Genomic DNA, 24,234 nt, shown 5'->3' with positions numbered 1-24,234 from the left:
AGGTAACCCCATTGCTGTGGTTCTGGAGTTACATGTAAACCTAGGTAATAACCACAGGTAACAAAGTGTGGAGCTGGATGAACACAGCAGGCCAAGCAGCATCTCAGGAGCACAAGAGCTGACGTTTCAGGCCTAGACCCTTCATCCTAGGCCCAAAATGTCAGCCTTTGTGCTCCTGAGATGCTGCTTGGCCTGCTGCATTCATCCAGCTCCACACTTTGTTATCTTGGATTCTCCAGCATCTGCAGTTCCCATCATCTCTAATAACCACAGGTTTTCCCTCCTAAAGGACATTGGTGAGCCAGATGGGATTTTATAACAATTGACACCGGACTCTTAATTCTGGATCTTATTAAAATCAAATTTCATCATCTGCCATGTTTGTTTTCTAACCCAGATCCCCAGAACATTGTGGAGCTCTCTGGATTACTAGCCTAATGACAAAACATGAATGCCATCACCTCATGTCCAGCTGAGTTAATTGGCACTCAACAACCATCACCATCTTCCTTTGCGACAGGTATGGCTCCAACCAGAGTTTTCTCCTCGGTATGCAAGTCCCCTCCTTCATGTAGCTCAAAAGCTGCTTTGATTCAAGGGCAATCACCGATCAAACTGAAATATAATTGTGATGTTGAAGAGTTACTCCAGTAGCCCCACCCAGACCCATTCTAATCACATTAGGCCTAAAACATATCTGTGGTTATCACCAGGTCTCTTTCCCACATGCAGACAGCAAATGACAGAATCTGTACAATGCCAAAAGAGGCCCTTTGGCCTATTGGGACTGTACTGGCCCTCTGCAGACCATCCCATCCGGACCCCAATCCTATCCCTACATTTCCCATGGCTAACCCACCTAGCCTGAACTTCCCTGTACATTATGGGCAATTTAGCATGGCCAATCCACCTAACCTGGCCATGTTTGGACTCTGAGAGGAAAGTGGAGCACACCACGCTGACGGGGGAGAATGTGCAAACTCTACACAGGCTGTCACTCGAGGGTTGAACGGAACCCAGGTACTTGGCATTGTGAAGCAGCAGTGCTGACCACCGAGCCACTATGCCACCCAAATAAGCACAGAACATCAGGCAGCCAGGCTGGCCAACACCCTCAAATGCCTCCTGCCTGAATCTGCTTCTCACCATCTTGGTCAGGCCCACGAGAAGCTCCTCTGAAATATCGATTCTCTCCACTCTGCACCAGGCGGACAGACATGAGAAGTGTTGAGAAGTGTGGATGGGGGTAAGCTGCAGGGTGCTAATAGAAACAGTCCCTGGGTGGTCAAAAAGAGGTAGCGACCTCACCCAGTGTACAGAGATGTGAAACACAGACTTCTTAAAGTCATTGAAATGAGAGGCAGCTTGGGAGTCTGTGAATGCAAGGGACTTCCATGTAGAACACTCTCCATACCAACTATTCAGTGGAAACTATCTTTTGATTTGATTTATTTGATTTTGATTTATTTGTCACATTACTGAGATACAGTGAAAAGTATTGCTTTGCATGCTAACCAGACAATCATAACCTACATATACATGTTATGCCAATAGAATAGAATGCAAAATATATTGTTACAGCTACAGAGAAGGTGCAAAGAAAGGCCAACTCTAACATATGAGAGATCAATTTATGAGTGTGTGACAGTGGGGAAGAAGCTGCCCTTGAATCTGTTCATACATGTTTTCAAACCTTCGTCTCTTCTGATCATACTCTGCAGATTAGAAAAAAATCAATCTGTTCAAGGATGTTATGACAAACTGAGGAGCAGATAGGAATTGAAACCATGACCCCCGACTCAGAGGTAGGACCTCTACCACCACACCACCAGAGGCCTTACATCATGCATACATAATTACTAAATACCAATTAGGTATTAGGCCACAGATCATCCATGATTTTATTGAAAGGCTGAACAGGTTTGAGGGGCTGAATGGTACATGTCTTATGGTTTAAGTGCCCTCCTGTATATCCTTAACTTTTAATTATACAATTAACGTTCCCTGATCCTGTCTGGGGTTGGGGCATGATGGGAAAGAATTAAATTTTTCGTTAATTGTGCCAGCAAGACAAGGAACATAGGAGAATAAAAATGTTCAGGACCTGGAGTAGGGTTGAGAAGTCTGGTTGGACACGGTCTTGGAAATCTCATCACCTCAATCCCCACTTCCACTGCCCCACTCCCATTCTCCTGCCATTAGCTGTCTGACATGTCGATCATCACAGTGCCCCACCTTCCCACACCAGCCGGAGAGTGAACAGAATCCCTTGTTACCTTTTGAGTTTTTGAAAAGATTTGTAACTCATGTTGTGGATGAGGTTGTCGACATGCAACCAAACCCACCAGCGCAGCGAGCATTTACCTGGCTCAATGATTCTGGGCTCTCACACACACAACCCTTTCTTCATCTCTAGTATTAGCGTAATTTATTCACTTGTGAAGGTGGTGGTGAACTGGCTTCTTGAACTGGTGCAATCCATGCCCTGTGGGTTGATCCACAAAGCCTTTAGGGAGGGAATTCCAGGATTTTGACCCAGCGACAGTGAAGGAATGGCAATATATTTCCAAGTCAAGATGGCGAGTGGCATGGAGGGGAACTTACAGCTGGTGACGTTCCCATATGTTGGCTGCCCTTGTCCTACTAGATAGAAGCGGTTGTGGATTTGGAAGGTGCTGTCTAAGGATCTTTGATGAATTCCTGCAGTGCATCTTGTAGGTAGTACAAAGCATTGGTGGTGGACGTGGTGAATGTTTGTGGGTGCAGTTCCATTCAAGCGGGCTGCTTTGTCTAGCTTCTTGAGTGTTGTTGGGGATGCACTCATCCAGGCAAGTGGGGAGTATTCCATCACACTCCTGACTTCTGCCTTGTAGATGGTGGGTGTATTTTGGGAAGTCAGGAGCAGAGTTACTCACTGTTGTATTTCTAGCCTCTGACTTGCTCGTGTAGCCACTGTGTTTATGTGGAAAATCCAGTAGAGTTTCTGGTCAAGGGTAGCCCACTGGATGTTGGAAGTGGGGGAGTCAGAGATGGTAATACCATTGAATGTCAAGGGGCGCCAGTTAAATTCTCTCTTAGTGGAAATTGTCATTGCCTGGCATGTGTGTGGCACAAATGTTACTTGTCACTTGTCAGGCCAGTAATCAGTGTTTTTTACTGTTATGTCCCTGAGATTTCTCTCCTGGGTGGCTCACAGCAGTATCCAGGAGATTGGTCTTTGATTTGAGGAGAATCCTGGACAATCTTGCACATTTGGCCACTCTTTGGAGACCCAACGACCCTCACAAGCCCTGCGTACTTTGACTTTTAGATCCCAGCGTTTTCTTGGACATGAATATACAGGTCAATTTGCCCTTTGAGTGTGTACAATAGTTGCAAGATTCACATGCTGAGTAACCATAGAGCATTAAGAGTGAACAAGTTCCCAGCTTTGCTCTCAATATTAACACAATGCCCCACAGAGTTTAAAACCGAGTCAAGTATCTAACTGATTAAGTGGAAGATTGCACAATTGTGAAATAATTTGTTCAATATCTTGGCTCATGTATTAAAAACTTTCTAACCAGTTTAACTTTGGTGGGAGGAGCACTGATCTCAGTGTAAAGTACTGACCTGCATTACCTGTGACAGTTCACTCTCTGAGGCAGGCGAAGGTTTCTAGAGCAATAGGTCACTGGCTGAATTATACATACATTTTACAATGGATACTGGAGCTGACCCTGACATGACTGTCTACTGATTTGCTACAACATAGTGCCATCTACTGTGAAAGGTTGTGTAAAAGCGGATTCTAGACTCATTCCAGAAACGTAAGCATAATCATCTAGGCAGACAGCAGTGCACTATCAGTGTTACCCACCCTTCATTGCCCCTTGAAGTGATTGTCTTACTAGCGCTATTTCAGAGGGCAGTTAAGAGTCAATACAATGCTGTTGGTCTGGAGTCACATGTAGGATAGACCGGGAAAGTGAATGTAGCATAGCTTTGTTTGAAGAGGATACAAAATAGGTGGGAAGGCAAATGGTGAGGATGACACAAAGAGCCTGTGCAATTGGTTGAGGTTTGGAGTATGTTGCCTTATAGTGTGGTGGAGACAGGTTCAATCAAGTGTTTCAAGAGGGCATGAGATAATTATCTGAGAAGGGACGCTGTGAAGCTTATAGGGAGAGGATGAGTGAGTGGAATATGGCCATTAGTCATGTGAAGAGCAAATGTAGGCATAATGGGTGGAATGATCCTCTCTCTGTCCTGTAATCATTCTGTAATGATTACAACAATGACTAAGCAATTAAACTCAGCACAGTGAGCAGTTCACCAGAAGTTGCACACCCGTCACATAAGACAGATATCAGCGATAATAACGATGCTGCATCAGAAGTTACAGTCCAAATTTTCAATGTATTGAGTTTTCACTTGATAGGAACCAGCCCAATTTGTGGTCCACATTAAAAAGATGATAAAACAAACACAGATAGACACAGTCTCATGAATATTCCATGTAATGTTCTGGAATTAGCTGGAGTAAAGTTGAGGATTATCTGTAAACCAACAACCTCACGAACAATATTTGACACTGGTTTAGATAAGGATTGTTCTCCCTCACCAAACTTCTTAAATCTCTTTAAGGAAGTTTATCTGATATCTAGAATTAGACAAACAGAAATTTCTCCAATTAAACATCACTCATCCAAAACCTTTGTTAACTTTACTCTTGATGATTCCAATGCACTCCAGGCTAATCTCTCACATTTTAACCTCTGCACTCTTGAGATCATTAAAAATCTGCTGTAGGTGTCCTTGACTGCACCAAGGTCCATTCACCTATCATTCCTGTGGCATGCACTGGCTCCCAGCTGAACAACACCTTAAGTTTAAAATTTGCTTCCTTGTTTGCAAATCCCTCTACGGCCTTGGATCTTGGCATATTTAATCACCACCAGCTTTGCATCTCTCTGAGGTCAGGAAAAATGAGTAGCCTTATAAATCAGGATGAATAATTTCACTTCAATCATTTTGAGGGAGGAAAAATTAGAATGAATAGTAAATAGGCAATGGAGACTACAAATATACATACAAAAAGTACTTAAGACTCGCAAGATATCACTAAAAAGAGGGATGTGTTTGTTGAAGCTTTTTCTCATCAGGACAAACACAAAAGTGTCAAATTTCAAACAAGCACAACAATTTATACTGCGGGAGAAAGCAGGATTGAATGCTTAGTCATTGAAGTCTGATTGACTGAGGCATTGCCACAGAGCAAATAAGGTTGTCCCATAGACTCCCCAGGTTCCTGGATAATTTAAGGAAGTTGGAAAGCCTGAATATTTCCTTAAACAAAAACAGAAGATACTAAGGAAACTCAGGAGGGCTGGCGGCATCAGTGGAGAGAAAACAGAGTTAACATTTTGAGTCTGGTATGAGTCTGTTTTCCCTCAGTAGATGCTGCCAGAACTGTTAAGCTTTTCCAGCAATTTCTGCGTTAGTTTCAGATTTTCAGCATCTGCCATTCTTTGTTTTAATTGAACAAACGGGTTCTTAAGTCTGTTCCAATGTGTGTAAATGAGCCACGTTAGAGGCTCGACTGATTGTCTCAGATTGCCTGTCAGTTGGCTATTAACACACTCAGGACTGCTCAACAAGTGTCACCCACTCGCAGAATCACACCCAGAAGTAGATGTTTTGCTCTGGGTTTTGCAACTGGTGGAATATGGCCTGTACTTGCCAACAAATTAACCCCCCATCTCTCCTGTCATATTAATTTTGCACACAAGTGAAATGTAACATTTTTCCTGCTAAGTTAAGAGGGGCTGAAAAGCTTCAGGAACATCTTTTTGCTTTCAGCAAGATTCAGTGTCCTGCATTATCAGGTGACAGACGGGAAGGAAAGCTTCTTGGTGGTAACTGCGTGCTAATAGATCATATAATTGCTCAAATCAGATAAGCAGACGGGCAGTGAAGTTTCAAAGAAAGGATTTTAACTTCTTTAAAATTGAGATCAGTAAAGCAGCACAAGTCAGAAAGTCAAATTCTTGAATGTGTCTGGGACAGTTTTCTGCTACAATTTGTCCTCGAACATGGGGCAAATTACATTTGTGTAGTATTTAACAATGGGTCAGATTGGTTTAGCATAGTAACGGTATGTGAGAATTTATCAAACAGTGATCATAATATTACTGAATTTAGCAAAATATTTGATAGGGGATATGCTTGAGACAAGTACACAGTTCTGAATGTAGGTGGGGCTTACTTCAGAGCAATAGACAGAGAGTGTCCATATCAAACCTGGTAAAATGTCAGAAGATCATTTTCATTGTGTTCAGAAAACAATCTAACATGATTCAGGCTCAATTTATACCTCTAAGGGACAAATATTCTATTTTCCAAAAAAAAATTATGGACAACACAAAAACACAAGAAAGAGGAGCAGGATTTGACCAAATGTAGCCTTGAGCCTGCTCTGCCGCATCTGAATACAGCTGACCTTGGGCTTGAGTACCATATTTCTATCCATATCCTAGAGCTCTTGATTTCTTAATGCATTCAATGATGACCCATCCACAACTCTCTGGGGTAGAAAATTCCATAGATTCACAATGACCAATGAAATTTCTCCCTATCTCAATCCTAAACTGTCAGACTGTGACTAATTTTCCTAGCCAGGGCAAAGCAACAGTTCAATTTCAACTCTGTCAGGCTCTTTCAGAATCTAGTACCTTTGAACAAAGCTACCTACCAATTCTAAACTTTGGAGATATAGACCCATTTCATACAACCTCTTGTCCCAGGGCCCATGAACCTTTGCTGTAGCACCTCTAGAACAAAGGGTTCAGAGACCACAAGAGAGAAAGCAGGCAAAAGGGAAAGAACCTGGAAAATGGGAAAGTTGAAGAGGAGCAAAAGGGTGTAAAAGCAGAGGGCAAAAAGGGATTTGCACAAAATGTATCAAAATCAAAACCTGAAACTTTATTGTTCTGAACTTGTGATGTAAATATTATGTTTTTAAAAATCGATCTGTGGATTGGTATGAATCTGTCTTGAATTGAAGACACTGATTTCAACAGCAGCAGTGTTACCCCTGTAAGGAGCAGGAAGGTTGATATAGCCAGGGGAATTGTCAGAGAGTAGATACGTGGTTCAGTTTGTGAGTGGGATAAGACAATTGTACACTTCTAAACTTTTGGTTTAATCACTAATTCTTTGCTGCATTGTGCCTTTTTACTTCAATTTGATGCCAGCCTTACCTTACCTGATCAGTGTTGGGACCGCAATTGTTTACAATTTACATCGATGATTTGGAGTTGGGGACTAAGTGTGCTGTGTCAAAATTTGCAGATGACACTAAAATGAGTGGTAGAGCAAATTGTGCAGAAGACACTGAAAGTCTACAGAGGGATGTAGATAGTCTAAGTGAGTGGGCAAAGGTCTGGCAGATGGAGTACAATGTTGATAAGTGTGAGGTCATCCATTTTGGTAGGAATAACAGCAAAATGGACTATGTTTTAAATGGTAAAAAAATTGCAGCACTTGTGTGTCCTTGTGCATGAATTGCTAAAAGTAGGATTGCAGGTGCAACAGGTAATTAAAAAGGCAAGTAGGATAGATGTTGCTAGAGGGATGGAGTTTAAAAACAGGGAGGCTATGCTGCAACTGTATAGGGTCCTAGTGAGGCCACACCTGGAGTATTGTGTGCAGTTTTGGTCTCCTTACTTGAGAAAAAAATATACTAGCACTAGAGGGGGTGCAGAGGAGGTTCACTCAGTTGATTCCAGAGCTGAGAGGGTTGGATTATGAGGAGAAAGTGAGTAGGCATTGGAATTCAGAAGAATGAGGGGAGATCTTATAGAAACATAAAAGTGTATGAAGGGAATAGCTAAGGTGGAGGCAGGAATGTTGTTTCCACTAGCATGTGAAACTAGGACTGGGGGCATTGCGTCAAAATAAAGGGAAACAGATGTAGGAGGGTCAGGAGGAATTTCTTCACCCAAAGAGTTGTGACTCTGTGGAATTCCCAGGCAAGTGAAGCGGTTGAAGCTATCTCACTGAATGTTTCTAAGGCAAGGCTAGATAAATTTTAGAACAGTAAAGGAATTAAGCATTATGGTGAGTGGGTGGGTAAGTGGAACTGAGTCTCAAAAAGATCAGCCATGATCTTATTGACTGGCGGGGCAGGCTCGAAGGGCCGGACGGCCTACTCTTGCTCCTGGTTCTTATGTACATAACCTGTTGGATTATTCACTTCCTACAATCCTTTTTCCCTTATTAACCGGTTGGATTATCCCCTTCTTACAATTCTTCTACCTGACAGGGATACATCTTTCTGGAGAGGAGCTGAAGGTTTAGAGGGGATGCAAGGAAAATTTTCACCCAGGGGATGCTGAGAATCTGGAACTCACTGCCTGTAAAGCTAGTAGAGGCAAAAACCTCATCACATTTAAAAACTATTTAGATGTGCACTAGCAAAAACTAAGCATACAAAGCTACAGGCAAATGCTGGAAAATAGGATTCATAGAATCGTTCAGTATAGAATAGTCCCTTCAGCCCATCAAGTCTGCACTGCCAAAAGTACACTGCTACCTACACTTGTCCCACTTTCCTGCACTAGATCAATAGCCATGAGTGTCATGACACTTCTAGTGTTCATCAAAGTATTTTTTAAAGGTTAGTTAGTTGGTTGTTTTTGACTGGTGCAGACTGAAAGGGCTGAAGGGCCTTTATCTGTGCTATAGCATCATTACGTACTCACCAACCTCCCACCAACAGCAGTGTGATAGTAATCAAAGTTCTTTCTGATGTTGATTGAGGGGTAGATATTGGGCTGGTGGAACTTCCACGTCATTCTTTGGAACTGTGCCAGGGGGTTATTTATGACATTTAAGAAGGCGGATTGGGCTTCAGTTTAGAATCTCACCTGAAATGCAACAACTTTCCCAGTAGCACACTCTCTCCTTGCTGCACCGGGCACCTTTAAACCTGAAAATGATGTCAATTGTCAATGAAATTGTAGACAGCTATGGCAAATAGTCAAAAAACCAATGCAAGAGGATTAGAATTCAAGATATTGAAGTCACATTTTAGCTAATCAAAGCCCTGGTTAGACCACACATGGACTTGCTGTGAGCAATTTTGGGTATCACATTTTAGGAAGAATCATATTGGCTTCAAAAAGAATGATACTTGGATTCCCCCTGGCCTAAGCTATGAATGCTCAGGGGCAACTTGATTGATGTTTAAGATTAGTCAAAGAGACATGATTGGTTGAACAAGAGGAACTGGTTCCTGTGTTTCAGAAGTTTCAGTCTATAGAGTATAGCCTAAAATTAGCAACAGATTTTTCAGAATTAAACTTAGGAAACGCTTTGAGGGTTAGGTTAGTTAAAGATTGAAGCTTTAGTCATATTGACAGAAACAGAAAAGCCAGAAAAGCAAGTGGGAGTTACGGTCGTACAAAACATTGATAACAAACAAGACAGACAGTCAATGCTGTGAGCATAGAAACCACACTATCGGCAGGATAATATCAGCCTTGAATAAAATATAGATAATGCCTTTAAAAGACAGTGAGAAGATAGCTTAGAATGTAATATGTATGTTGTAATAAGTTGTATAAAGTTTGGAGATGTTTGTAATCCACCAGAATTTGTTTTAGATTTCATAGTGATAAGATGTGCTTTTCTGAGTCCTCTCATCAATTTGTTGCGTTGTCCAATAACAATGTACACACACACACACACACACACACACACAAACACACACACACACACACACACACACACACACACACACACACAGGTAGATGTTTGGAACTCTGGTTTGCACTTTGCAACTGATGGTAGACCAGTTGATAATTTTAAATGTGAGGTTGATCATTTCTTGTTAATCAAAGGTAATAAATTTTGGAGTAGATTTGTAGCTTGGGTTGTGGACGTTGTGGTTGGTTCATTCGCCAAGTTGGTTCATTGTTGCTCTGCAGATGTTTCATTAACCTGCTGGGTAACATCATCAGTGCAGCCTCTGATGAAGCGCCATTGTGTTTTCCCATCTGTTATTTAAACTCTGGTGTCCACTGAGCTGGATTACCTTGCTTCTTATTCTTTATGTGGTCTAGCTCTATGTGTTTATTGTTGGCTTTCTGAGTGGAGAACCAGGCCTCTAGGAATTCCCAAATGTCTCTGCTTTGCCTGTCCCAGGATCCTGGTGTTGTCCCAATCAAATTTGTGGTTTTCCTTATCCATGTGGATGGAGATGAATGAGTATTGGTCGTGTCTCTTTGTTGCCAGCTGAAGTTCGTGTACCCTTGTGGTTAATTTCCTTCCTGTTTGTCCAATGTAGTGTTTGTCGCATCTTTGCAGGGAATCTTGTATATGACATTGGTTCTTTACATAGTGGGTAGTGGGTCCTCTTCTTGTTAATTTGCTTGAACATCAAACTCAAATTTGCTGGTTATAGTGTATTAAACCCTCACTGGAGTACAACTTGTTTACTCCACTCAAAGCAACAACCATCATAAGTAAATGTGAATAGCACCTTCTGAAACCACGTAGCAGTTTTTTTTAAAGAAGTGCTACAGCATACCACCAGAGCAGCTAGGATTTGAACCAAGGCCTCTACAACCACTGTGCCACCAGAGGGCTCTCTGATACTGCCCAATTTCTTTATTAATTTAACATATTTTTCTAACTAACCTGTTCAGACATGTTATTACACACCTGTAGAAGCAGGTGGGACATGAACCTGGGCCTCCCAGTCTTGGTGTAGGGGCACTACCACTCTGCCACATGCAGGCCCTCTGATACCAGCTTTGGTGTTGGGGTCTTCTTGTGACTGAATAGATGGATTCTTGACTCACAGATCCCTGGGCATGTGATCTGCCTGGCAGCTGGGCATTAGGCCTGGTGGCGGGGGACGGTGGATAACGTGAGGTTGTAGGGTTCTTGCTGTAAATTCAGTTTCCCGGCAATTCCTTTGGAATGTTCTATGATGGGGATTCTGCAGGGTCTTCACATGAGACCGTGTAGGAATAATGACCAGGAGATAACCCAGGGCTTTGATCGGCTTCATCAACCTGACCAAAGTGTTTGACCCAGTAAATCGTGAGGTTCTGCGCATTGTCCTCCAAAGGTTTGGATGTGTGAAGATCTTCACCACAATCCTGCGACTGCTTCATGGTGACGTGGCTGCAACTGTTATCAAAGAGCATTCTGAAACAGAGGCCTTCACACACTCTGAAGTGGTCTTGAGCAAGGCTATCTGCTAGCTCCCAGACTATTTACTAACATGGCAGTGGTTTTCACCTGAGGGTCAACTGAAAACAACATCAGACCTTTCACAGTGTACTTTCAAAGCACTAGCTGCTATACATGGCCATCATCCAGGGAATGCATTCACACAAAAAAGTTTCCTGTAAAAGCTGGGAGCAGCAAATGCCCCTTCCCCAGAAAGCAGTTCTGACTTTTGAGATGTAATTACTTGCTGCAAATCTTTTGCCCAGCAATAGATGGCAGTATGAACCGACGATGTTTGGTCAACAAAATAACTGCATTTGCTGGAGATCTGAAACAAAACCAGAAATTGCTGGAGAAACTCTGGCAGCACCAAGAGGGATGGAAACAGAGTTAATAATTTGAGTCCAGTGACCCTTATGCGCATTTGAGGAAGGGTCCCCAGATCTGAAACGTTAACTCTGTTTTCTCCTCCACAGATGCTGAGCTTTTCTCTTTGTTTTTGATCCTTATGAAGGGTTATTTTCCCAGCAATTTCTGTTTTTGTTAATGCCTGGTCACTGACTGCTGCACAATATCAAATGTTATCATTCTGGTCAGTTGAAAAATCATCGACATCAACAACAGGACTGAGGTATCCATTTCTCACTTTGTGTTTTTCATTGTGTGGTACGATCACAGTTTAAAGGATTTCACTGTCTTTCACACCTCTCCTGCTGTTCAACAAAGGAAGATCTCTAAGTTCAAGGCTTGCTTTCCCTCCCTGCAATCTGGTCAGATCGGAATCAGCTCACCAGCTGTGGTGGAGTTGGCTTTATTTAGGGAATCAATCCCTTGATGCTTGCTGGTTAGAAGCAGAACCATCACATTGTGGGATATAGTTTATGAGTGATTTGAGACATGAGCTCTGGTAAAGATGTGGGGAGTATAGCTTGGCTTTGGTGAACCGGTGCCTTTGGCCCTAAAACTTGCTAAAGCTTTTCACAGAATTGCTCTGGTTCAGAAGAAGGCCAGTGGCCCATGATGCCAGCATTGACTCTGTGAGCATTTTAATTTAGTGCCAACCTCCTCCCCCTTTAACTTGTAAAGTTGATCGTTATTTCTACTGAAAAAACATCCACCACTCTCCTGAAATGCTTCACTTGAACCTGCCTGCATCATATTTCCAGGCAGTGCATTCCAGACTCTAACTACTCGCTGTGTGAAAATTCTCTGCCTTATATTATGGCTCAGTGGTTAGCACTGCTGCTTCACAGCACCAGGGGCCTCGGTTCGATTACACCCTCAGACGACTGTCTGTGTGGAGTTCGCCCATTCTTCCCTTGTCTGTGTGGGTTTCCTGTGGGTGCTCCGGTTTCCTCCCACAGTCCAAATATGTGCAGGTTCGGTGGGTTGGCCGTGTTAAATTGCCCATAGTGTCCAGGGATGTGTAGGTTAGGTGGGTCAGCCATGAAGAGTGTAGGGTTACAGGGAGGGGCTCAGCTCCTTTTCAGAGGGCTGGTATAGCCTTGTCGGGCTGAAGGGCCTGTTTCCATACAGTAGGGATTATTTTAAAAACACTGTTTCTTTGTTTGCAAGACACGTTAAAACTGTGCCGTCTGGTCCTCAATCAGTTTACAAGTGGGAACAGTTTCTCCCTGTCCGCTCTGTCCAGGATCCACATGGTTTTGTAAACTTCTCTTAGCTTTCTCTTCAGGGAAGACAACCCCAACTTCTTCGATCTTTCCCAGAGCTGAAGTATCTCATCCTGAAGGCCATTCTTGCAAATCAGAGGGAAGGGAAGCAATGAGATTGTGAGCGGCTGTGGGTTGTTAAAAAAGTTTGTTACCCAAATGCTGCAAGGGCCCTTTGTAAGTGTGACACAGCACCACACCTGAAATGCAAACTGGATATTCATGTCTCATCAGTGTATGCAAAGAGGAGAAACATGATGCTAATTGGGAACACGGAAACAGCAGGCCATTCAATCGTTAAATCCAGCTCAGGCACAGGCATAGATCCCGACCTATCTGTACCGCAATTCCATTTCACTTCACTATCTCACACACATAAGCCAATCAATGTCGGGATTAGATTATAGCCTCCACAGCCGCCTGGGGGAGGTGAGTTCCAGATTTCCCACTCACCTCTGTTTTTGCATTTAGATAGTGCCCCTGACTGACCCACCACCCTACGCACACACCAACACACTCATACACATTCACACTAACCTACACACACACAAGCTCACATGCTCAACTCCCCCTTCCACACAGACAAAAACAAGCTCTCACAAAAACACACAAGAACACAGACACACAAGCACACAGCTACACAAACAGACAGACACATACCTGCCTTTCACACCCACTCACATAAACACAAACACGTGCAGATCCGCGCGCGCGCACACACACACACACACACACACACACAGCCCTACCATACACATGCACACACATCTCACACACAGACACGTGCGCACACGCGCACACACACACACACACACACACACACACACACATACACACCCATCCGTCCACCCATTCACACATGCACACACATCTCACACACAGACAAGTGCGCACACACACATACACAGGCAAACCCACACACACAAACACACTCTCTCACACACAGGTGCACACACATGCGCATGCACACACACACACACTCACTCACACACAAACAAACTCTCTCACACACACACACACCCACCAGAAGCGGATAAGTCAATCGCCACTTGGGGAACATGTAGAAGCTGCTTGTGCACTCTTGGGGATTTTTGGTCTCAGATGTGGAGGGAGAGTCATTTGGTTGGCGTTTGATAGTTATGGCATTGCACGAAGAGGCTCACTGAGGGACAATCCACCCCATGAAGCTCTGGACTGGCTCCCTCTGCATACCCAGGGTCCCCAGTGGTTGTGATCCTGATGGCAGTGATACTGTAAGCCTCTGCAACCTGCCCCAGGGGTCTCCAATCCCAGGAGAGGACCTGTTTTCTGATGCTGCTGCTGGATTTGTAATTTAGAGAGGGCTAGCTGGTAACGGAGAGGACATTTTGCCACAGCTGTTTAATGTTAGAAAGAATACATTGACTCCAGTTGGAGTACAGTGAAAATTCACCAGCGTGCTTAATCCAAACAGTAAACTGTAAGCTGGAAGTACTTTGGTGTCACGGATAAACAGGCTGGTGAAGAAGGCATTTGGCACACTTGCTTTCATCAGTCAGTGTGTTGAGTAGAGAAGTTGGGATGTCATGTTATGGCTGTACAAGACACAATGAGGCCATATTCGGAGTACTGAGTACAACTCCAGTCATTCTCCTATAGGAAGGATGTTATTAAACTGGAAAAGGTGCAAAAAAATTTGCAAGCATGTTACTCAGACTGCAGAGTTTGAGTTACAAGGAGAGGATGGATAGGCTGGTATTTTGTTTTCCCTTGAGGGTAGGAAGCTTGTGAGAGGCATAGATAAGGTGATTAGCCAAGGTCTTTTCCCCACGGTAGGGGAGCCCAAATCTAGAAGCACGGATGTAAGGTAAGAGGGGAAAGATTTAAAAGGGACCTGAGGGGCAGCTTTTTCAGACAGCAGGCAGTGAGTATATGGAAAGAGCTGCTAAAGGAAGTGGTGGAGGCTGCTACTACTACAATATTTGAAAGGCATTTGGACAGGCACATGGATAGGAAATGTTTATAGGGATGTGCACAAAATGCAGGCACATGGGACAAGTTCAGTTTAGGAAAACTGGTTGGCATGGGCGAGTTGGGCCGAAGGCCCTGTTTCTACAACTCTAATACTTAACAGTTCAGTGGCATGTGTAGAGAGAGAAAGGGATTAGCACTCCAGGTCAGTGACCTTATTCCAGAACCACAAAAAGTCTAGAGCTGCAATTAATGCAAGTACGGAGGCTAGGAAAATGAGAAGGGCGGAGGTCAGGACAAAGTGGTGAGGGGGTAGAAGGCAGAATAGTGATGAAAGCGGTAGCAACCTGCAATATTAACAGAGATAGGAAGTCATACAGCATCGTGGGCAGAGAGAAACAGAGTTACTGTTTTGAGTTCAATATCAGCCACTGTTCAGAATTTCCTCAGTTCTGTAAAAGGATCACTGGACTAGAAATATTAAGATAATAAAATGTGAGGCTGGATGAACACAGCAGGCCAAGCAGCATCTCAGGAGCACAAAAGCTGACGTTTCGGGCCTAGACCCTTCATCAGAGAGGGGGATGGGGGGAGGGAACTGGAATAAATAGGGAGAGAGGGGGAGGCGGACCGAAGATGGAGAGCAAAGAAGATAGGTGGAGAGGGTGTAGGTGGGGAGGTAGGGAGGGGATAGGTCAGTCCAGGGAAGACGGACAGGTCAAGGAGGTGGGATGAGGTTAGTAGGTAGCTGGGGGTGCGGCTGGGGGTGGGAGGAAGGGATGGGTGAGAGGAAGCCCTCCCTCGACCTCTTCATCTCCAACTGCCGTCGAGACATTAACCGCCTCAACCTCTCCACCCCTCTCACCCACTCCAACCTCTCCCCCGCAGAACGGGCAGCCCTCCGCTCCCTCCGCTCCAACCCCAACCTCACCATCAAACCCGCAGACAAGGGTGGCGCAGTGGTAGTATGGCGTACTGACCTCTACATCGCCGAGGCCAGACGCCAACTCTCCGACACCACCTCCTACCGCCTCCTCGATCATGACCCCACACCCGAGCACCAAACCATCATCTCCAACACCATTCATGACCTCATCACCTCAGGGGACCTCCCACCCACAGCCTCCAACCTCATTGTTCCCCAACCCCGCACAGCCCGTTTCTATCTCCTTCCCAAAATCCACAAACCTGCCTGCCCTGGTCGACCCATCGTCTCAGCCTGCTCCTGCCCCACCGAACTCATCTCCACCTATCTGGACTCCATTTTCTCCCCTTTGGTCCAGGAACTCCCCACCTATGTCCGTGACACCACCCACGCCCTCCACCTCCTCCAGGACTTCCAATTCCCTGGCCCCCAACACCTCATATTCACCATGGACGTCCAGTCCCTGTACACCTGCATTCCGCATGGAGATGGCCTCAAGGCCCTCCGCTTCTTCCTGTCCCGCAGGCCCGACCAGGCCCCCTCCACCGACACTCTCATCCGCCTAGCGGAACTCGTCCTCACACTCAACAACTTCTCTTTTGACTCCTCCCACTTCCTACAGACTAAGGGGGTGGCCATGGGCACCCGCATGGGCCCCAGCTATGCCTGCCTCTTTGTAGGTTACGTGGAACAGTCCATCTTCCGCACCTACACAGGCCCCAAACCCCACCTCTTCCTCCGGTACATTGATGACTGTATCGGCGCCGCCTCTTGCTCCCCAGAGGAGCTCGAACAGTTCATCCACTTCACCAACACCTTCCACCCCAACCTTCAGTTCACCTGGGCCATCTCCAGCACATCCCTCACCTTCCTGGACCTCTCAGTCTCCATCTCAGGCAACCAGCTTGTAACTGATGTCCATTTCAAGCCCACCGACTCCCACAGCTACCTAGAATACACCTCCTCCCACCCACCCTCCTGCAAAAACTCCATCCCCTATTCCCAATTCCTCCGCCTCCGCCGCATCTGCTCCCACGATAAGACATTCCACTCCCGCACATCCCAGATGTCCAAGTTCTTTAAGGACCGCAACTTCCCCCCCACGGTGATTGAGAACGCCCTTGACCGCGTCTCCCGCATTTCCCGCGACACATCCCTCACACCCCGCCCCCGCCACAACCGCCCCAAGAGGATCCCCCTCATTCTCACACACCACCCTACCAACCTCCGGATACAACGCATTATCCTCCGACACTTCCGCCATTTACAATCCGACCCCACCACCCAAGACATTTTTCCATCCCCACCCCTGTCTGCTTTCCGGAGAGACCACTCTCTCCGTGACTCCCTTGTTCGCTCCACACTGCCCTCCAACCCCACCACACCCGGCACCTTCCCCTGCAACCGCAGGAAATGCTACACTTGTCCCCACACCTCCTCCCTCACCCCCATCCCAGGCCCCAAGATGACATTCCACATTAAGCAGAGGTTCACCTGCACATCTGCCAATGTGGTATACTGCATCCACTGTACCCGGTGCGGCTTTCTCTACATTGGGGAAACCAAGCGGAGGCTTGGGGACCGCTTTGCAGAACACCTCCGCTCAGTTCGCAACAAACAACTGCACCTCCCAGTCGCAAACCATTTCCACTCCCCCTCCCATTCTCTTGATGACATGTCCATCATGGGCCTCCTGCACTGCCACAATGATGCCACCCGAAGGTTGCAGGAACAGCAACTCATATTCCGCCTGGGAACCCTGCAGCCATATGGTATCAATGTGGACTTCACCAGTTTCAAAATCTCCCCTTCCCCCACTGCATCCCTAAACCAGCCCAGTTCATCCCCTCCCCCCACTGCACCACACAACCAGCCCAGCTCTTCCCCCCCACCCACTGCATCCCAAAACCAGTCCAACCTGTCTCTGCCTCCCTAACCGGTTCTTCCTCTCACCCATCCCTTCCTCCCACCCCCAGCCGCACCCCCAGCTACCTACTAACCTCATCCCACCTCCTTGACCTGTCCGTCTTCCCTGGACTGACCTATCCCCTCCCTACCTCCCCACCTACACCCTCTCCACCTATCTTCTTTGCTCTCCATCTTCGGTCCGCCTCCCCCTCTCTCCCTATTTATTCCAGTTCCCTCCCCCCATCCCCCTCTCTGATGAAGGGTCTAGGCCCGAAACGTCAGCTTTTGTGCTCCTGAGATGCTGCTTGGCCTGCTGTGTTCATCCAGCCTCACATTTTATTATCTTGGAATCTCCAGCATCTGCAGTTCCCATTATCTCTAGAAATATTAAGTCTGTTTCTCTCTTTCCACTGAAACTGCCAGGCCTGCTGAGTTCCTCTGTTTTTGTTTCAGATTTCCATCAGCCACAGTATTTTTGCTTTCTGAATAAAGGAGACGGGATTGGGACAATTAAAGAGAAATGTTCAGCGCTCAGGCAACGCTGCCTGACCAGTTACCTATTAAAATTCACATTCATACACCAACCAGAATGCAGAATGATGAGAATGCACCTATTGGGGAGGGACCTGTATTCTCAGCTTCCCCCTCCCCTGGTAAAAGGGCCAACTGTATTCAAAGCCTCTATCTGTAGGCTACTAGATGAATTTCCATAGCAGGGGAACAAGCCATTTGACCTGAGTGCTCTAGGTCAGCAATAATGTTGTACAGAAACCTTCTCCATCTCATCTGATTGCTGCTGTCTCCACCGGCTTTTCCCCAGCTGCATCCCTTACTAACCCTTCAAAGAGCTGAAGCAGGTAGGACAGACTCACCAGACATCAGGTTTAGGATGTCCCCACACAGCCCCAATCCTGTTTCTTACATTCACTTGCACTGAGCAAGAGATATAATGGGAACTGCAGATGCTGGAGAATCCGAGATAACAAAGTGTGAGCTGGATGAACACAGCAGGCCAAGCAGTGTCTTAGGAGCACAAAAGCTGACGTTTCAGGCCTGAAGGGTCTAGGCCTGAGGCTTTTGTGCTCCTAAGACGCTGCTTGGCCTGCTGTGTTCATTCAGCTCCACACTTTGTGCACTGTGCAAGTCTGTTTGAAAACTGTTCATTTCTCTGCAACATAAAATCACTGACCAGCAGGGGGTATCAGACTGAGAGAACTGGGAGGCAATGCCAGGGAGATGGTACGTACAGTGGAATGATTTCAGGTATCGTAGAGCTTTATCTCTGCACTGAATGGAAATTGCTGATGATGGCATCACTGCAATAAAAAGCGTAAAATCTGCCCCTCTGAGTATAAGATGTCAGCATTTATACCCGATCAACACTGATATTGAGTCATTTTCAGTGACCTTGTGGCTGTCTGCTTATGTGTCGGTGCAGCATTTAGCCACAGGGTGTTTAAGGACAACAACATCAGATCCGACACGACACTCATGGATTACAAAGCTCGGTTGGTTCCTGCCCTATTACTTTGCTCTGAGACGTGGATAGTCTCAAGGTGCTCGAGCAATATCATCAACGCTGCCTGAGCAAGGTCCTGTGAATCTGCTGGGAAGTCAGGCACACCAACAGCAACATCCTCAACCAGGCCTGCATCGTGGCACTGACCACCCTTGATCAGCTACAATGGGCTGGGCACATCGTCTGCAGGACTGACACGAGACTCCCCAAACAGGTGCTCTACTCCCAGCTTCGAAATGGCAGGTGAGCTCCAGGTAGACAGAGGAAATGCTCCTGTGATACCCTCAAGGCCTCACTGGGGAAGTGCGGCATTCCCACACAAACCTGGGAATCACTAGCCTGAGACAGTCGAAAATGGAGGAGGAGCATCCTTGAAGGCATTGTGCACCTTGAGGCTTGCCTTTAGGAAAAAGCGGAAGCCAGGCGGAAAAAGTGAAAGGAGCGCTCTGCCAAACCAATGTCCCACCCACGCCTTCCCACAACCACCTTCTGCCCTAAGTGTAACATGGCCTGTGGTAGATGTATCAGAGTGTACAGCCACCTACGGACTCATTCTGAAGACAGTCTCTGATTCTAATATTTAACAGGTCAGTGGTATGTGTGGAGAGAGAAAAGGGATTAGCACTCCAGGTCAGTGACCTTATTCCAGAATCATAAAAAAGCTAGAAATGCAATAAACACAAGTATGGAGGCTAGAAAAGGGAGGAAGGCTGGAGCCAGGACAAAGTGGTAAGGGGGTAGAAGGCAGGATAATGATGGAAGGGGTAACAGCGTGCAATATTAACAGTGATAGCAGGTCAGGCAGCGTCTGTCGAGAGTGAGTAACAGAGTCAACGTTTTGAGTCTGATATGACCTAGTTCTTCAGAATTTCTTCAGTTCTGCAGAAGGGTCACTGGACACAAAACATTAACTCTGTTTCTCTTTCTCCACCGATGCTGCCAGCCTGCTGAGTTTCTCCAGCATTCTCTGTTTTTGTTTCAGGTTTTCAACGTCCACTGTATTTTTGCTTATTTATTAAAAGAGACAGGATTGGGAGCATTAAAGAGAAAAAGCCGACTCTCCCGCATGTTTTTCTGCTATTGCTTCCTCTGTTTAATTAGTTACCCACTGAAATTCACATTCATACCCACATCCCTGCTTCAGGATGCACTGACACCAAACAAAATGATGAGGATGCACCTATTGGGGTTGGTCTGTCTGTATTTTTAGTTTTACCCCCTGGTAAAAGGGACAACTGTATTCAAAGCCTCCATCTGTAGGCTACTAGATGGATTTCCATAGCAGGGGAACAAGCCATTCGACCTGAGTGCTGTCGGTCAGCAATAATGTTGTTCAGAAACCATCTCCAATCTTCTCCATATCATCTAATTGCTGCTCTCTCCACTGGCTTTTACCCAGCTCTATCCCTTACTACCCCTTCAAAAGGCTGAAGCAGGTAGGGCAGACTCACGAGACATCAGGTTTAGGATGTCCCCACTCAGCCCCAATCCTGTTTCTCCCATTCACTTGCGCTGTGGAAGTCTGTTTGAAAGCTGTTCATTTCTCTGCAACATAAATCACTGACCAGCAGGAGGTATCAGACTGAGAGAACTGGCAGGGCAATGCCAGGGAGACGGTACTTACAGTGGAACGTTTTCAGGTATCGTAGAGGTTTATCTCTACACTTAATGGAAATTGTTGACAACAGGGTCACTGCAAAAAAAAAAAGCAAAATTTGCCCGGATGCCTCTTAAATGTCAATATTGATATCCAATCAACAGTTATTTGCTCAGAGTTATTTATGGTGAGCCTGTGGCTGTCTGCTAATGTGGATAACAAAGTGTGATGCTGGATGAACACAGCTGAAGATGCTGCTTGGCCTGCTATGTTCATCCAGCTTCACATTTTGTTATCTGGGATTCTCCAGCATCTGCAGTTCCTATTTTATCATCATTTCAGTCCTAACTTTAAAGACTTAAAGACATAGACGCTGAAACATTGGAACATCTGAACGTTATATAGTATGTCAGGTATAAAGGGGATTTAAAATTATATGTTAAGTGCTTGTTGCAGAGACCTGTTTGGTATCATAGTTATAATCGCCAGCCTTTTATTTCAGGAGGGAAATGTTTGGCTAGCCTTGCAAAGAGGGGAGTCTGCTGTTTGCTAAAATCTTAGAATTGTTTGAGGTAAATCTAAATGCATCTAGTTATTTGCCATTGTTGTGATCTGAAGATGCTGCCTGAAGTAGTATGCAGGACTGCATTTAATTCACAATTCTTGACGATGAGCCAACTGTTGCTAACAATTCACCCTGCATTTCTTTTGGTCCTGGTTCCTCACCTCTTTCTAAATTTAAGATCTGCGGTTTTGCAGCAGAATCTTTTATAAAATCAGCAACGGGGAGCTGGAATTAAACATTCTGGGAGGTTGATGAAATGCTGGAAGCAGGTGAAACCTTCAAGTGTGAATGGGAATGAAGTTGTAAAGTGTGAAATTTTGCAAAGCCAGATATCAAGAAACATTAAATGGAGTTTTATATTGATAGGTCACACAGCCCAGAAAGGACAGAGTGAGGATGACTGCAGTCAGATAGGGTTTTCATAAATATTGATCTGGTGTTTGCCTCAAGCAGACAATGGAATCCAATAGGAGTCTGAACCACGTGAGCTGTGGCAAAATTTGGACAAGAAGTTTACTGAGGCTTGTTTTCACATGGCAGCATCTAACTCTGTTTTTCTTTATTTAACCTAATTTTCTAATCAACCTGTTCAGAGATGTTATTACACACCTCTGGAGCAGGGGGGAACTTAAACCAGGCCCCTCCGTCCAGGGGTAGCAGTGCTACCAGTGCACCACAAGAAAGCCCCTTTACTCTGTTTTTTTCAACTTTTCACAAGTAGCGTGGCGAGGATCATGCTAGGCAGCATTGAATTGCCAATTAAAGGGGAATATAGTTGTTTAAACTCATCAGAGACAGTGAGAACTACCAGTGCTAGAGTCAGAGGTAACACAGTGTGGAGCTGGAACAGCAAAACATCTTGTTAATGAGGCACAACTGACCTCATTAATGTTCAGCTGATTATCACAGCAAGTAAGTTCGACACTGAGTAGACTGAGTTTGGAAATCAGAGCAGGTACCTAACATGATATTGATGTTGGACAACCCCTGATGACCTTTGTGGTACCACTCTGAAATCTCTGGCAAGCTGCTCTGGAAGCATAGACTTACACTGTGGAATGCACTGACATCGAAAGCAGCCAGCTCACAGTCTAAACCAACCTTAGGTTGCCCTCAAATTGGCTGCAGGGAGGCTGAGACAACACATTGTAAAGGAACATTCCAGAGGCAAAGGAAGTTCGGAGGCTTTTTGTTGGCGTTCATCCCGAGCAGCTCCATGATGCAGAACTCTGTGCTCTATAGTCTGGTCCTTGGGACACACACAGAGACAAACATTAGGTTGTACAGGATGTTGATGAGGCCTCTTCTGGAACACTGTCAAGTTCTGGTCACCCTGTCATAGGAGGGATATTATTAGGTTAGAGAGTGTTCAGAAGAGATTTACCAGAATGTTGCTGGGTTTGGAAGGTTTGGAGTTATAAAGGCTGGGCCTTCTTTTTAACTGAAGTGCAGGAGGTTGAAAGGTAACGTTATAGAGGTTTAGAAAATCATGAGGGATATATTCTTAATTCTTATCAACAGCCATTCAAAATGAATTGAAATGCACCGAATACTTCTACAACCTTTTACAACACCATAGAAAAGCTGTGCCAATCCTTTAGTAGCCATGATATACCCATTGTCTATAAGAGACAATGGGACCCCATTTCCCAGTTGCGGGGGGAGGTTGTTTCAGACCTTTGTGAAAACAAACAGGTAAGGCACATCCACATGGTACCCTACCAGTCATCCTGAAAAAAGCTTGCTGAAACAGGTGTTCCAGGTTTTCAAAAGTAACATGAGAAAGCAAGCTACAGGGCTCTTTGGAAATGAACCTTGTCAGTTTCCTATTCAACTACAGGCCAACCCTGCATATGCTGACGTGAGTAGCCCCAGCAGAATGACTGATGGGGGTGACAGCTTCGGACTAGGCTTAGTCTGACTTTCCCAAGCTTGGGGATGGGCAATGGGACAAGGCTGAAGTAAAATAAGAAGCCCGGAAAAGGAGCCACAAGAATAGGCCAGGCAGAGTCCACATCAGGGGCTTCAGTGATGGCTCTCCATGGATTCCAGGGCTTATCCTTAAAAATCAGAAGTGGTGTCAAACATAGTCAAAATCGGCAGAAAGCCTCAAAAAAAGACATGCCCACCAGCTTTGTTAGCTCTCTACACAAGTGATTATTTCAGCACATACCACCATTGGCAACCTCTTGCTGTCTTCACCTACTTAGCACTCACCACCTCCAACCAAACCCAAGACAGCAACAGGAATGGGGCCTGAGGGTGGAGCAACATGGTCAAAGAAGTGAGGGGATCCCTTGGACTTGGAAGGGGACAGACGTGATAACCCCAACCACATACATGGGGAATCCCTAATTAATCTCCCTACGGAGCTCATTGGGTAATGAACTTGATAACAGGTGATGGTCTGCCCAGCTAGAACTCATCACCTAAACCCTTTATAAAGCAGCCAGGGTGGGACTAGCTTTCGTACACCTCGGACAGTAGGTCTGTTTTGGTGTTCAACTGTAAACAATGTTGCTTTATCTCTCCCTTCCTCTCACCTCCTTCTCTCTTGCTATTCCCCTATCTTAATCACCTCACTCCTTACTTCTCTCAGCCTTTCCGTCTACCTCCTCTCTCTTCATTCATTCATTCATTTCCTCCCCCTCTCTCTCCCTTATTTCCTTCCTTCATTCCCTCTCTCTCCCTCCCTCCCTCCCTCCCTCCGTCCGTTCGTTCCTTCCTTCCTTCCTTCCTTCATTAATTCATGCCCTCCCTCTCCTTATTTCCTTCATTCTCTCCTCCTCCACCGCACACCCCTACTGTCTGTCTGTCTGTCTACCTACCTCTCTCTCTCTTCATTCACATATTCTCTCTCTGTGCACAGCCCCTTGT

The 24,234-nt window shown here is 45.5% G+C and overlaps 1 long non-coding RNA gene across 2 annotated transcripts; it reads right to left on the bottom strand.

The window, feature by feature from the left end:
- Window positions 1-1,521: 1,521 nt before the first annotated feature.
- Window positions 1,522-24,234, bottom strand: LOC125457423 (uncharacterized). 2 transcript variants are annotated; one of them, XR_007248628.2, is made up of 4 exons: window positions 24,186-24,234; window positions 22,408-22,690; window positions 8,910-8,971; window positions 1,522-1,715 (listed from the first exon to the last, which is right to left on the bottom strand). It is a non-coding gene; the product is annotated as an uncharacterized LOC125457423 (long non-coding RNA). The 2 variants fall into 2 exon arrangements; XR_007248629.2 differs by having other exon boundaries at window positions 22,459-22,690.

The sequence above is a fragment of the Stegostoma tigrinum genome, chromosome 14 (assembly GCF_030684315.1).
Source record: "Stegostoma tigrinum isolate sSteTig4 chromosome 14, sSteTig4.hap1, whole genome shotgun sequence".
Lineage (NCBI taxonomy): Eukaryota > Metazoa > Chordata > Chondrichthyes > Orectolobiformes > Stegostomatidae > Stegostoma > Stegostoma tigrinum.
The sequence above is the reverse complement of the archived record's forward strand: the minus strand, read 5'-3'. Positions and strand labels throughout refer to the sequence as shown.